The sequence below is a fragment of the Monodon monoceros genome, unplaced genomic scaffold (genome assembly GCF_005190385.1).
Source record: "Monodon monoceros isolate NGI ecotype Baffin Bay Population unplaced genomic scaffold, NGI_Narwhal_1 Super_Scaffold_19, whole genome shotgun sequence".
Classification (NCBI taxonomy): Eukaryota; Metazoa; Chordata; class Mammalia; order Artiodactyla; family Monodontidae; genus Monodon; species Monodon monoceros.
Genome location: NW_021703775.1, coordinates 21,866,537 through 21,883,021, shown reverse-complemented (window position 1 = coordinate 21,883,021; position 16,485 = coordinate 21,866,537).

The following is a 16,485-nucleotide window of genomic DNA, read 5'->3' as shown; positions in this document are numbered from 1 at the left end:
AATACAAAAAAGCATGAGAATACTAAAAATAATTAAATGCCAACAAATTTGACAACCTAGAAAAATGAACAAGTTCCTAGAAACATACAGCACACTAAAATTGAATCAAGAAATGGATAATTTGAACAGAACAATCACTAGAAGTGAAATAGAATCTGTAATTTTAAAAACTCCCTACAAACAAAAGTCCAAAACCAGATGGCTTCACAGGCAAATTCTACCAAACATACAAAGAACTTATACCAATTCTTTTCAAACTGTTCCAAAAGATTGAAGAGGAGAGAACACTCCCAAAGACATTCTATAAAGCCACCATCACCCTGATACTAAAACCAGACAAAGACACTACCAAAAAAGAAAATTATAGGCCAATATCTTTGATGAATATAGATATAAAAATTCTCAACAAAATATTAGCAAACCAAATCCAATTTATAAAAAAGATCATACAACATGACTAAGTTGTATTCATCCTAGGGTGACAAGGATGGTTCAACATACACAAATAACAAAAGAAAAGACAAAAAACCACATGATCATCTCAATAGACGTAAAAAAAGCATTTCATAAAATTCAACATACATTCATGATAAAAACTCTTACCAAAGTGGGTATAGAGGGAACATATCTCAACATAACAAAATCTATTTATAAGGAACACACAGCCAACATAATACACAATGGTGAAAAGCTGAAAGCCTTCCTGCTAAAATCTGGAATTAGACAAGGATGCCCACTCTCACCACTTCTATTCAACATATTATTGGAAGTCCTAGACACAGCAATCAGACAAGAAAAAGAAATAAAAGTATCCAAATTGGAAGGGAAGAGGTAAAATTGTCATTATATGCAGATGACATGATATCATATATAGAAAACCCTAAAGACTCCACACAAAAACTACTAGAACTGACAAATGAATTCAGCAAAGTAGCAGGATAGAAGATTAACATACAGAAATTGATGGCATTTATTTACACTAAAATGAAAATATTAGAAAGAGAATATAAAAAAGAAAAACAATCCCTTTTAAAATCACATCAGGGGCTTCCCTGTGGCGCAATGGTTGAAAGTCCGCCTGCAGATGCAGGGGACACGGGTTTGTGCTCCAGTCCGGGAAGATCCCACATGCCGCAGAGCCACTGGGCCTGTGAGCCATGGCCACTGAGACTGCGTGTCCGGAGCCTGTGCTCCGCAACGGGAGAGGCCACAACAGTGAGAAGCCCACGTACCAAAATAAATTTTAAAAAAATTAAAAAATTAAATAAAATCACATCAAAATTAAAACACTTAGGCATAAACCTGACTAAGGAGGAGAAAGACCTATATGCCAAGAACAATAAAACCTTAATAAAGGAAATTGAAGATGATACAAAAAAAAAGTATATTCCATTGTATATGGGATATACAATCCCATACCCTTGGATTGGAAGAATTTATATTGTTAAAATGGCCCTACTACCCAAAGCAACCTACAGATTTAATGATATCCCTATGAAATTACCCACAACATTTTTAACAGAAATAGAAATAATCCTAAAATTTATATGGAACCATAAAATACACAAAGAATTTCCAAAGCATTCCTTCTTTTTAGATCACCAATCACAGAAGGACAAAACTTGTGTGATTCCACTTACATGAGGAATCTAAAATAGTCAAACTTATAGAAGCAGAAAATAGAATGGTGGTTACCAGGTGCTGCAGGAAGGGGAAAATGAGGAGTTGCTGTTCAAATGAATATAGAGATTTACTCATGCATAATAAAAAGAAGTCCCAGAGTTCTGCTGTACATCAATGTGCATATAGTTAACAATACTATACTGTACACTTAATAATTTATAAAAAGATAGGTTTCATGTTATGTTTTTTTAACCACAATGAAAAAAATAAAACAATTGAAATTGTAAAACACTGTCATTTATATTAGTATTAAAAATGAAATATATAAAAATAGATTTATCAAAATATGAGGTAGACCTGTGCACTGAAAATAACATATTTTTGCTGAGAACAAATATATAGAAAACCTAAAAAAATGAAGAGATATTGTGTTCCTTGTTGGACAGATACAATATTAAAATGTCAATTCTTCCAAATATTATCTACAGAATTCATGCAATCCTAATCAAAATTATCAGCATTTAAATAGAAACTGAAAGGAATGAAAAATAACAGTCAACTTTTTTTTCTGAAAAGATGAACAAAGTTGAAGATTTTACAGCACCTGAAGTCAAACAAAAAAGATTACACACTAGATATACAATTTATATTAAATTTTAGAAAAGGCAAATGTATAAATAAAACACAGAGAAGTCACTGCTTGATGCTGGGGGCAGAAGAGGATAGTGACTGCAAAGATGAATGGGGAAATTTTTCAGGGCAGTGGAAATTTTCTAAAACTGGAATGTAGTTATCATTGCACAATTCTATAAATTTACCAAAAAAAAAATGAGCTGAATTCCTATAATGGGAGAATTTTATAATATTTATATTATACTTTAAAGACATTTTTTAAAGGTGCTTCTTTAAAAATACTGATAAGCTACAACTCCTTAAATGTCTAATCAAAAAGAAAATGGAACACACATAGCATAAGCATTAAAAAAAGATGTATTCCTGATTAATTATTTTAAAATTGGAGTCTATTTTTTTCAACTTACGTTAGAGAACACTAAACTGAACAGTTCTTTAGTTAAATACAAAATGCTAACTTAATAAGTGAAAAACCTTGAACAAGAGTGTAACTCCAGAAGAAAAAAATAAAATATATTAAAAGAAAATCTCTTTCCCCAAAATATTGAGATTCAGACACATCAGGAATTCTTTCATTCAAATATTCTAATATTAGCTAATTTTTTTATATTTTAAACACTTCCCAAATAATATACAACTTCTTATTCCATTTTAAATACCTTTTATTCTGTAATGTGACAAAACATAGAAAATAACAACATCAATGAGAAAAAGTCCATGACAACATATTACTTAGAAATATTTGGGATCCATATGTAAACAACTAGTAATTGAATTCATTCTATACTAAGAATTTAGTTAACTCTCAATATTAATATATTCAATGAACATTTCAACATATAGAAAATCTAATTAAATGCATCATATAAATAGTACAGAGGAAATTTTAATTATTTTCTTAGTGATTTAATAAAATTCAATAAATTTATATAAACATTTACACAGATATATTCATCAACCACACAGACATTGAGTTTACTTAATGATGAAGCATTCTTACTAATAATTAAAATAATATCACAATTCTTGCAAGCATGACAATAGTTTAACATTTTTTCTAGAAATTCTAGCAGCTAGACAAGAAAAAATGTGTCATTATCCTTGAAAGAAGAGAAACAAATATTTCTATTTATTGTTGATATGATTATTCTTTTGAAGATAACCCAAAGAATCAAATTTAAATAAATAGGATTAATGTGATGTGTAATAAAAAATAACCCATATAACTTTTTCTGAGAAGCAAAAATTACAAACAAAGTAGTATTTCATAGGTGATATTTTATTAAAATCTATCTAATCTACTAATTGATCAGTATATTCACCAAAATACCAACATATATTTTGATTGAATAATTCAAAATATTGAAAAAATGCCCAAATATAGGAGATATAAATAAAATAGATAATTTAATAAATGGCTTTGATATACTTTCTAAAGTTAGATTCCTATCCATATTTACTGAAAACACATTCATTTTAGAGTAAATGTGTAAATTGGTTAAAAGAAGAATTAGCAAACATTAGACTGCTATATGTGAATATGCACAGAATTTTTGACAGCTATATGTGAATATGCACAGAATTTTTGACTGGAGAAGAACTAATGATACAAATATGGTGACAATTAAAGAACATATTTAAATGTATAACAATTATTTGAAAAGCAAGGAAGAATTTTAGAAACATTTGCATTATATATGACAGCTATGAGGTCAGTATTACCATTTCATTAGCAGATCTTATAAATTAATAAAATATTAACTAGTAGAAAAACAGAAAAAATGTACTTAGTGTAATTTATAAAAGCAATGATTTAAATGACTAATAAGCATTTAAAGAAGTGTTTAACCTCAGTAAGTTATCAAGTAAATGGAGTTTTAAAAATGGTTAGGTGTCTCATTTTCCTGTTAACTTATCAAAGCTAAAAATGGGTAGCAATATTTATCACTGACTAAAATGAACTGATATGGATACTGTTGTATATATAAATATTAAATGGTAATTTTTTCAGATGTCTATCAGGCACCTTTTAGAAATAGTTTAATAATATATTTTGTTTGACTAAATTATTCCTTTTCGTTGAACTTATTAAACATAAATAATAAAAGTGTGACATATAGTTACAAGGTTTCATAAAGTTATGTTAATAGAAGGAAAAATTGAAATTATATTAGATGCTAAGCATTTGGGGTTAGCAGAGGCACACTTTTATATATGGGATGGATAAATAACAAGGTCTTACTGTATAGCACAGGGAACTATATTCAATATCCTGTGACAAACCATAATGGAAAATAATATATATATGTATAACTGAGTCAATTTGCTGTACAGCAGAAATTAACACATTGTAAATCAACTATACTATAATAAATTTTAAAAATAATAAAAATTTTTAAAATAAACAAAAAGTAAAATTGTATTACTACCACACAATGGAGAATTTTGGACCATTAAAATGTGATGGGGGGGACCTTGAAGATGGCGGAAGAGTAAGACGCGGAGATCACCTTTCTCCCCACGGATACACCAGAAATACATCTACACGTGGAACAACTCCTACAGAACACCTACTAAAGGCTGGCAGAAGACCTCAGACCTCCCAAAAGGCAAGAAACTCCCCACGTACCTGGGTAGGGCAAAAGAAAAAAAGAAAAAAAATAGACAAAAGAATAAGGACGGCACCTGCACCAGTGGGAGGGAGCTGTGAAGGAGGAAAAGTTTCCACACAGTAGGAAGCCCCTCCGCGGGCGGAGACTGCGGAAGGCGGAGAGGGGAGCTTCGGAACCGCGGAGTAGTGCACAGCGACGGGTGCGGAGGGCAAAGCGGGGGGATTCCCGCACAGAGGATCGGTGCCGACCGGCACTCACCAGCCCGAGAGGCTTGCCTGCTCACCCGCCGGGGCGGGCGGGGCTGCGAGCTGAGGCTCGGGTTTTGGTTTTGGACGGAGCGCAGGGAGAGGACTGGGGTTGGCGGCTTGAACATAGCCTGAAGGGGTTAGTGCACCACGACTAGCCGGGACGGAGTTCGGGGAAAAGCCTGCACCTGCCGAAGAGGCAAGAGACTTTTTCTTCCCTCTTTGTTTCCTGGTGCGCAAGGAGAGGGGTTTAAGAGCGCTGCTTAAAGGAACTCCAGAGACGGGCGCGAGCCGCGGCTAAAAGCGCGAACCCCAGAGACGGGTGGGAGACGCTAAGGCTGCTGCTGCCGCCACCAAGGGGCCTGTGTGCGAGCACAGGTCACTCTCCACACCCCTCTTCTGCGGAGCCTGTGCAGCCCGCCACTGCCAGGTTCCCGGGATCCAGGGACAACTTCCCCGGGAGAACGCACGGTGGGCCTCAGGCTGGTGCAACGTCACGCCGGCCTCTGCCGCAACATCACACGGCCTCTGACGCCGCAGGCCCACCCCGCACGCTGTGCCCCTCCTTCCCCCCACCCCCGGCCTGAGTGAGCCGGAGACCCCGAATCAGCGGCTCCTTTAACCCCATCCTGTCTGAGCAAAAAACAGACGCCCTCCAGCGACCTACATGCAGAGGCAGGGCCAAATCCAAAGCTGAGCTCCTGTGAGCTGTGAGAACAAAGAAGAGAAAGGGAAATCTCTCCCAGCAGCCTCAGAAGCAGTGGATTAAAGCTCCACAATCAACTTGATATACCCTGCATCTGTGGAATACCTGAATAGACAAGGAATGATCCCAAATTGAAGAGGTGGAATTTAGGAGCGAGATCTATGATTTTTTCCCTTTTCCCCTTTTTGTGAATGTGTACGTGTATGCTTCTGTGTGAGATCTTGTCTGTATACTCTTGCTTCCACCATTTGTCCTAGGGCTCTATCCGTCCATGGTTTTTTTTTAAATTTTTTTTCTTAATAATTAATTTTAATTGTAATAACTTTATTATACTTTATCTTCATTCTTTCTTTCTTTCTTTCCTTCCTTCCTTCCCTCCTTTAGACAACGAATCACCCCAAACTGAGGAGGTGGTCTCTGAGAGCAAGATTTATGATTTTTCCCCCTTTACCTCTTTTTGTGAAGGTGTATGTGTATGCTTCTGTGTAAGATTTTCTCTGTATAGCTTTTCTTCCAACATTTGTCCTAAGGTTCTATCCGTCACTTTTTTTTTTCTAAATATTTTTAAATTCAATAACTATATTATACTTTATTTTATTTTTACTGTATCTTCTTTCTTTCTGTCTTTTTTCCTTTTTTCCCTCTTTCCTTCCTTCCTTCCTTCCTCCCTCCCTCCCTCCCTCCTTTCTTTCCTTCTTTGCTTCTTTCTTCCTTCCTTCCTTTCCTCCTTGCCTTCTTTCTTTCCTCATACTTCTACTAATTCTCTCTACTTTTTCTCCCTTTTATTCTGAGCCGTGTGGATGAAAGGCTCTTGGTGCTCCAGCCAGGAGTCAGGGCTCTGCCTCTGAGGTAGGAGAGCCAACTTCAGGATACTGGTCAACAAGAGACCTCCCAGCTCCACATAATATTAAACGGCAGAAATCTCCCAGAGACCTCCATCTTAACACCAGCACCCAGCTTCACTCAACGACCAGCAAGCCACAGTGCTGGACAACCTATGCCAAACAACTAGCAAAACAGGAACACAACCCCACCCATTAGCAGAGAGGCTGCCTAAAATCATAATAAGGCCACAGACACCCCAAAACACACCACCAGACATGAACCTGCCCACTAGAGAGACAAGATCCAGCCTCATCCACCACAACACAGGCACTAGTCCCCTCTACCAGGAAGTCTACAAAACCCACTGAACCAACCTTAGCCACTGGAGACAGACATCAAAAACAATGGGAACTACGAACGTGCAGCCTGCAAAAAGGAGACCCCAAACACAGTAAGATAAGCAAAATGAGAAGACAGAAAAACACACAGCAGATGAAGGAGCAAGATAAAAATGCACTAGACCTAACAAATGAAGAGGAAATAGGCAGTCTACCTGAAAAAGAATTCAGAATAATGATAGTAAGGATGATCCAAAATCTTGGAAGTAGAATGGACAAAATGCAAGAAACAGTTAACAAGGACCTAGAAGAAATAAAGATGAAACAAGCAATGATGAACAATGCAATAAATGAAATTAAAAGTACTCTAGATGGGATCAATAGCAGAATAACTGAGGCAGAAGAACGGATAAGTGACCTGGAAGATAAAATAGTGGAAATAACTACTGCAGAGCAGAATAAAGAAAAAAGAATGAAAAGAACTGAGGACAGTCTCAGAGACCTCTGGGACAACATTAAACGCACCAACATTCGAATTATAGGGGTTCCAGAAGAAGAAGAGAAAAATAAAGGGACTGAGAAAATATTTGAAGAGATAATAGTTGAAAACTTCCCTAATATGGGAAAGGAAATAGTTAATCAAGTCCAGGAAGCACAGAGAGTCCCATACAGGATAAATACAAGGAGAAATACGCCAAGACACATATTAATCAAACTGTCAAAAATTAAATACAAAGAAAGCATATTAAAAGCAGCAAGGGAAAAACAACAAATAACACACAAGGGAATCCCCATAATGTTAATAGCTGATCTCTCAGCAGAAACTCTGCAAGCCAGAAGGGAGTGGCAGGACATACTGAAAGTGATGAAGGAGAAAAACCTGCAACCAAGACTACTCTACACAGCAAGGATCTCATTCAGATTTGATGGAGAAATTAAAACCTTTACAGACAAGCAAAAGCTGAGAGAGTTCAGCACCACCAAACCAGCTTTACAACAAACGCTAAAGGAACTTCTCTAGACAAGAAACACAAGAGAAAGAAAAGACCTATAATAACGAACCCAAAACAATATAGAAAATGGGAATAGGAACACACATATCGCTAATTACCTTAAATGTAAATGGACTAAATGCTCCCACCAAAAGACACAGATTGGCTGAATGGATACAAAAACAAGACCCTTATATATGCTGTCTACAAGAGACCCACTTCAGACCTAGAGACACATACAGACTGAAAGTAAGGGGATGGAAACAGGTATTCCATGCAAATGGAAACCAAAAGAAAGCTGGAGTAGCAATTCTCATATAAGACAAAATAGACTTTAAAATAAGGACTATTACAAGAGACAAAGAAGGACACTACATAATGATCAAGGGATCGATCCAAGAAGAAGATATAACAATTGTAAATATTTATGCACCCAACATAGGAGCACCTCAATACATAAGGCAAATACTAACAGCCATAAAAGGGGAGATTGACAGTAACACATTCATAGTAGGGGACTTTAACACCCCACTTGCACCCATGGACAGATCATCCAAAATGAAAATAAATAAGGAAACACAAGCTTTAAATGATACATTAAACAAGATGGACATAATTGATATTTATAGGACACTCCATCCAAAAACAACAGAATACACATTTTTCTCAAGTGCTCATGGAACATTCTCCAGGATAGATCATATCTTGGGTCACAAATCAAGCCTTGGTAAATTTAAGAAAATTGAAATTGTATCAAGTATCTTTTCTGACCACAACGCCATGAGACTAGATATCAATTACAGGAAAAGATCTGTAAAAAATACAAACACATGGAGGCTAAACAATACACTACTTAATAATGAAGTGATCACTGAAGAAATCAAAGAGGAAATAAAAAAATACCTAGAAACAAATGACAATGGAGACACAACGACCCAAAACCTATGGTAGGCAGCAAAAGCAGTTCTAAGGGGGAAGTTTATAGCAATACAAGCCCACCTTAAGAAGCAGGAAACATCTCGAATAAACAACCTAACCTTGCACCTCAAGCAATTAGAGAAAGAAGAACAAAAAAACCCCAAAGCTAGCAGAAGGAAAGAAATCATAAAAATCAGATCAGAAATAAATGAAAAAGAAATGAAGGAAACGATAGCAAAGATCAATAAAACTAAAAGCTGGTTCTTTGAGAAGATAAACAAAATAGATAAACCACTAGCCAGACTCATCAAGAAAAAAAGGGAGAAGATTCAAATCAATAGAATTAGAAATGAAAAAGGAGAAGTAACAACTGACACTGCAGAAATAAAAAAAATAATGAGAGATTACTACAAGCAACTCTATGCCAATAAAATGGACAATCTGGAAGAAATGGACAAATTCTTAGAAATGCACAACCTGCCAAGACTGAATCAGGAAGAAATAGAAAATATGAACAGACAAATCACAAGCACTGAAATTGAAACTGTGATTAAAAATCTTCCAACAAACAAAAGCCCAGGACCAGATGGCTTCACAGGTGAATTCTATCAAACGTTTAGAGAAGAGCTAACACCTATCCTTCTCAAACTCTTCCAAAATATAGCAGAGGGAGGAACACTCCCAAATTCCTTCTACGAGGCCACCATCACCTTGATACCAAAACCAGACAAGGATGTCACAAAGAAAGAAAACTACAGACCAATATCACTGATGAACATAGATGCAAAAATCCTCAACAAAATACTAGCAAACAGAATCCAACAGCACATTAAAAGGATCATACACCATGATCAAGTGGGGTTTATTCCAGGAATGCAAGGATTCTTCAATATACGCAAATCTATCAATGTGATAAACCATATTAACAAATTGAAGGAGAAAAAACATATGATCATCTCAATAGATGCAGAGAAAGCTTTCGACAAAATTCAACACCCATTTATGATAAAAACCCTGCAGAAAGTAGGCATAGAGGGAACTTTCCTCAACATAATAAAGGCCATATATGACAAGCCCACAGCAAACATCATCCTCAATGGTGAAAAACTGAAAGCATTTCCACTAAGATCAGGAACAAGACAAGGTTGCCCACTCTCACCACTCTTATTCAACATAGTTTTGGAAGTTTTAGCCACAGCAATCAGAGAAGAAAAGAAAATAAAAGGAATCCAAATCGGAAAAGAAGAAGTAAAGCTGTCACTGTTTGCAGATGACATGATACTATACATAGAGAATCCTAAAGATGCTACCAGAAAACTACTAGAGCTAATCAATGAATTTTGTAAAGTAGCAGGATACAAAATTAATGCACAGAAATCTCTGACATTCCTATATACTAATGATGAAAAATCTGAAAGTGAAATCAAGAAAACACTCCCATTTACCATTGCAACAAAAAGAATAAAATATCTAGGAATAAACCTACCTAAGGAGACGAAAGACCTGTATGAAGAAAATTATAAGACACTGATGAAAGAAATTAAAGATGACACAAATAGATGGAGAGATATACCATGTTCTTGGATGGGAAGAATCAACATTGTGAAAATGACTCTACTACCCAAAGCAATCTACAGATTCAATGCAATCCCTATCAAACTACCACTGGCATTTTTCACAGAACTAGAACAAAAAATTTCGCAATTTGTATGGAAACACAAAAGACCCCGAATAGCCAAATCAATCCTGAGAACGAAAAACGGAGCTGGAGGAATCAGGCTCCCTGACTTCAGACTATACTACAAAGCTACAGTAATCAAGACAGTATGGTACTGGCACAAAAACAGAAATATAGATCAATGGAACAGGATAGAAAGCCCAGAGATAAACTCACGCACATATGGACACCTTATCTTTGATAAAGATGTCAGGAATGTACAGTGGAGAAAGGACAGCCTCTTCAATAAATGGTGCTGGGAAAACTGGACAGGTACATGTAAAAGTATGAGATTAGATCACTCCCTAACACCATACACAAAAATAAGCTCAAAGTGGATTAAAGACCTAAATGTAAGGCCAGAAACTATCAAACTCTTAGAGGAAAACATAGGCAGAACACTCTATGACATAAATCACAGCAAGATCCTTTCTGACCCACCTCCTAGAGTAATGGAAATAAAAACAAAAATAAACAAATGGGACCTAATGAAACTTTAAAGCTTTTGCACAGCAAAGGAAACCATAATCAAGACCAAAAGACAACCCTCAGAATGGGAGAAAATATTTGCAAATGAAGCAACTGACAAAGGATTAATCTCCAAAATTTACAAGCAGCTCATGCAGCTCAATAACAAAAAAACAAACAACCCAATCCAAAAATGGGCAGAAGACCTAAATAGACATTTCTCCAAAGAAGATATACAGAATGCCAACAAACACATGAAAGAATGCTCAACATCATTAATCATTAGAGAAATGCAAATCAAAACTACAATGAGATATCATCTCACACCAGTCAGAATGGCCATTATCAAAAAATCTAAAAACAATAAATGCCTGAGAGGGGGTGGAGAAAACGAACACTCTTGCACTGCTGGTGGGAATGTGAATTGGTTCAGCCACTATGGAGAACAGTATGGAGGTTCCTTAAAAAAACTACAAATAGAATTACCATATGACCCAGCAATCCCACTACTGGGCATATACCCTGAGAAAACCAAAATTCAAAAAGAGTCATGTACCAAAATGTTCATTGCAGCTCTATTTACAATAGCCAGGAGATGGAAACAACCTAAGTGCCCATCATCGGATGAATGGATAAAGAAGATGTGGCACATATATACAATGGAATATTACTCAGCCTTAAAAAGAAATGAAATTGAGCTATTTGTAATGAGATGGATAGACCTAGAGTCTGTCATACAGAGTGAAGTAAGTCAGAAAGAAAAAGACAAATACTGTATGCTAACACATATATATGGAATTTAAGGGGAAAAAATGTCATGAAGAACCTAGGGGTAAGACAGGAATAAAGATGCAGACCTACTGGAGAACGGACTTGAGGGTATGGGGAGGGGGAAGGGTGAGCTTTGACAGGGCGAGAGACAGTCATGGACATATACACACTAACAAACGTAGTAAGGTAGATAGCTAGGGGGAAGCAGCCGCAAGGCACAGGGATATTAGCTCGGTGCTTTGTGACAGCCTGGAGGGGTGGGATAGGGAGAGTGGGAGGGAGGGAGACGCAAGAGGGAAGACATATGGGAACATATGTATATGTATAACTGATTCACTTTGTTATAAAGCAGAAACTAAAACACCATTGTAAAGCAATTATACCCCAATAAAGATGTTTAAAAAAAAAATGTGATAGATTAATCATGTTCTCTAAATATACTGAAGTATTTTTAAAAGATAGCAAATCAGAATTGTGTTCTCCCATTGTGCATATATGTTTCTGTATGTTCTTGTGTGCATATGTATGCACACATTATCTCATGTTAATATGAAAAATCTGGATGATACTAAAAAAAATAACATACCTTTATCTTACTGGTTGTATTTTTTTTATTTTCTGTTTGTGTTTGTGATAATGGACCCCGTAAAAGAGGAAAAAAAAAACAAAACAAAACAGGAACTATATTAAAACTAAAGTATCTACAAATACAAGAAGTGTGCATTAAGGAAAACTACAGAAGTGGAATCCTGATTCTTGTAAAGAATAACAGTAATAATACCCATTGCATCCAAAACTGAAGAATTTCTCATTTTTGACCAATTCCTTACCATGCCGTTTTTTCGTTTTTTGTTTTTTTTTTACTCTTTTGAAAAATATGCCTTTAATTTTGTTGGATTAGCTGAGCTAAAAATAGGGGCTTCCTTATCTGTCCCATTTAAATCCTGTACTCTTAGTAAGACAGGGCTCAACATTAGATTTTTCTTTCTCTGTGGTAATTAATAATATTCACTTACCAAATATTAAATATATAACCCACAACATTTACAGAACAATTTTCTGAGGATACAAAAATGTCTAAAATATAATTCCTCCCCTCAGTGAGTTTCCAGTTGAATAAAAGCATTTAAGGTTATGTTACTCTGGTTATGTCCTCATTTCTGTTTTGCAATGTAATTTGTATTTGGATTCTGGCTCATATTCCTGGAATGGGACAAGCAACATCTAACTGATGGTCTGGGGCTTTTATATTTTCTGCAAGTTAAAAGTGAGAGATTCACTATCACTGTAGAACTTTAGATCCCTGGACACTTTTTCTGGAATTTTTCACAATGTCCACTGAGATCCTGGGTTTGTCCCCTTCCCAATCTAGCAGAAAACTATACCCAGAAATTTGGGCAATAATATCAATCAATTAACAGTAAAGGTTGCACACCCTATTGAGACATTATACTTCCTATATACTGGTGAATTGAAAATGCATTTTTAGTTACTCAACACAATTTTTGAGTCCTTATTATCTGAATTATCTTCATTTGTTTTGAGAGATTGCTAAGAATATAAGGCTCTGCAATAACTGAACCAAGTAATTTTAATGTGCAAAAAATTATATTGGTACTTGATCATTTATTTTAGTATGGCTACACAAATGCGTGCCAAAATTTTTTCTAATATACCCACTGGTGATTTTTTTATAACAATAACTTAATTATTTATAATATTTAGTAAAATAATTATTTAATTGTTGGTGATACTATTGGCCTAAAACTCTTCAAGTGTTTTCAGTGAGGAATTTCTAAAATCAGATGAAAATGAAAATGTCCTAGTATTGTCTATGGCCAAACAGCAAAATAGACAGCAGCAAGTATGAAATATATTTGAAAACTCAGATTTAATTTTGTAATCTGTTTACTATTTTCTTTATGTTCCAAAAATTTGTTGTTTCTTGTAATGCTGTTTGTGACCTTCCACTGGTAGCATAAGATAGAGCAAACAAATCTATTAGGATTTTCCTGATGAAAAAATTCTTGGCTAAATTTGACTGAAATTTTTTGATGATACCTCAAATTAAATTAACAAATAAAATTTAAAATAGATGATGTTTATGAACTCAAGTGTATTCATGAACCACTTTTTAAAAATAACCTATTTTTATAACTTTATTATAAATTATAAATGTATAACTAAAATTTTATTTATATTTTAAAATTACACATTATGCTTTATGATAGATTTGAATCACTTGAGATCTATTGACTCAGAAAGTGCTATTAAAAATCTCTTGAAATGAGAATGTCACTCAATATTGACAATTAACCCAGTTAACTAGCTGTATGAAAACAACTTGAGCCTTAACCTCAGGAACTGAATTGTTTCTTAGCTTATCAGATACACATTTCATTTCTGAGAAAGTCATAGTATTGTTTCCAGTGGAATTAAAATTTATAGTTAATTATACAACATAAAGATACTGTAAACACTTTAATTACAAAGTGTTTTAATGTGGGACATATGAGACCTAGGAAGCAGAATGCAATTATCAAGCCATATAACAAACTTTATTCACTAATTATAAGAACTGCAGTGGTTCCTGACATCTAAATGCAAAAGTCACTGGATTCATTTTATAACAGCGAGATTTCTTATATCTCATCCTTTCTTTGAAACCAAATTTTATTTCTTCTTCACTGAAGACTTCTACACATACAAGAGATGTTATGTTATTGGAATCTTTATCTCTTCTCCATAGGTTAAAATTTTTTCTTCTCTTACAAATGCCTACCTTGTTAATTTTATGTCTTTTCAAAAAATATAAAACTTTTAAAATCTTGGTAATCATATCTTCCCTGTGAGATATGATAGTTTTATACTTGATAGGCCTTATATTGAAAATCACAATTTTTGGCACATAGTGGGTACTCAATCTACATATTTAAAGAAAATAATTGAACGTTCATGATTGAGTTATCTTACACTACTGTTATTGTAGTATTTATTCTATGAATTAAAAAAAAAAATGTCCATGAGTATTTAAGTGTGACCTAAATTTTTTTGAAGGATAGAACACTAATGCTTTCTTTGTGGTCTCACAGTACTACCTCTATCTAATTACTATTATTATTTTCTCTTATACAAAGAATCATAGTCATGCCAATTATTTATTTATTTTGTGGTCACTGTGTATCCAGTGGGAATTACACAAGCAGTCATTCATTAAAATGGTTAATTATGCCATTAAATGGTAAATTACATTTTTAATGGTAAATTATATTAGAATAATCTAAATGTTCATGGAAGAAAGTTTAAGAGACTAAGAGAAGGTGGCATCAAGATGGCAGACTAGGAGGACATGGAGTTCATGTCTTTGCACAACTAGGGCACCTGCCAGGCACTGGTGGGGGACCATGGACACCTATGGGGTGTAGAGGAAACCCCGAGTGACCTGGTGGGTTGTGGGGGGGCAGGTAGGGGGCAGGAGAATTGGAGGCAGGCTGGGACTGGTGCCCCTCAGGGGCAGCTGGCAGAGGGAAGGGTTTCCCACTCCTGGAGGTGTCCCCCCACAGTTAGGGAATCAACGGGGATGGGGGAGACCCTTGGGAGAGTGAAGGATAGGAAAGGAGCATGACCAGTGTTTCCCCTGCCCACTTGGGACCCAGGGAGCCTGCTGAGGCCCTGAGTCTAATCCTCCACCCTCCAAGGCTCCCTCTGGTGGTGCTGAGCCTAAGGGTCACCCCTGAACCACCACCCAGGGCCCTACCTCTCCACACCACACTCTGAGACACCCTCTGACTGTGCTGGGACTAAACTAACACCCCCCCCACCCCACCCAGGGCCTTACCTCCAAAATTCACACTCTAAGGTGGTCCCCTTCAGTCATGCTACCTTTCCCAACCACATGGATACTGAGCCTAGGCCCTGCCCCATGCCTAAACCCTGTCCCTGTCTAAGCTCACCCCCAGAACCAAGACCTTTTCTGGGTTTTTATGTTTTAGGTTGTGGTTATATTTTACCTTGTTGTTTATTCATTTATAGTTTTTCTTTTTTCTAATAGATTGTTTTTTTTATTTTTCTAATTTTATTCTTTATACTTTTTTATTGTTCTGCTCCTTTTGACTTGTTCCCCCCCTTTTTTTCTCCTTTTTTCTGTTGTGGTCTTGTTTTAGCTTGCTGTAATTATTTCACTTATATTTTTATTTTTCCTAATGTACTGTTTGGCTTGTGGGATCTTGGTGCCCAGGCCAGGGGTCAAGCCTGAGCTCCTGTGGTGGGAGTGCTGATTCTAAACTGCTGTACTAACAGAAAATCTCAGACCCCAGGGAATATTAATTGGAGTGAGGTCTCTGGAGGTCCTCATCTTGGTACCAAGATTCGACTCTACCCAACTGCCTTAAGACTCCAGTGTTGGATGCCTCAGGCCAAACAACCAGTGAAGAGGAAATATGCAGCGTACATGAAAAATATCCAGAGTAATGAGATTAAAGATGATCCAAAATCTCATAAATAGAATGGAGACAAGGACTGAGAAAATACAAGAAATGTTTAACAAAGACCTAGACTAACTAAAGAACAAATAAACAGAGATGAACAATACAATAACTGAAATGAAAAATACACTAGAAGGAATCAATAGAATAAGT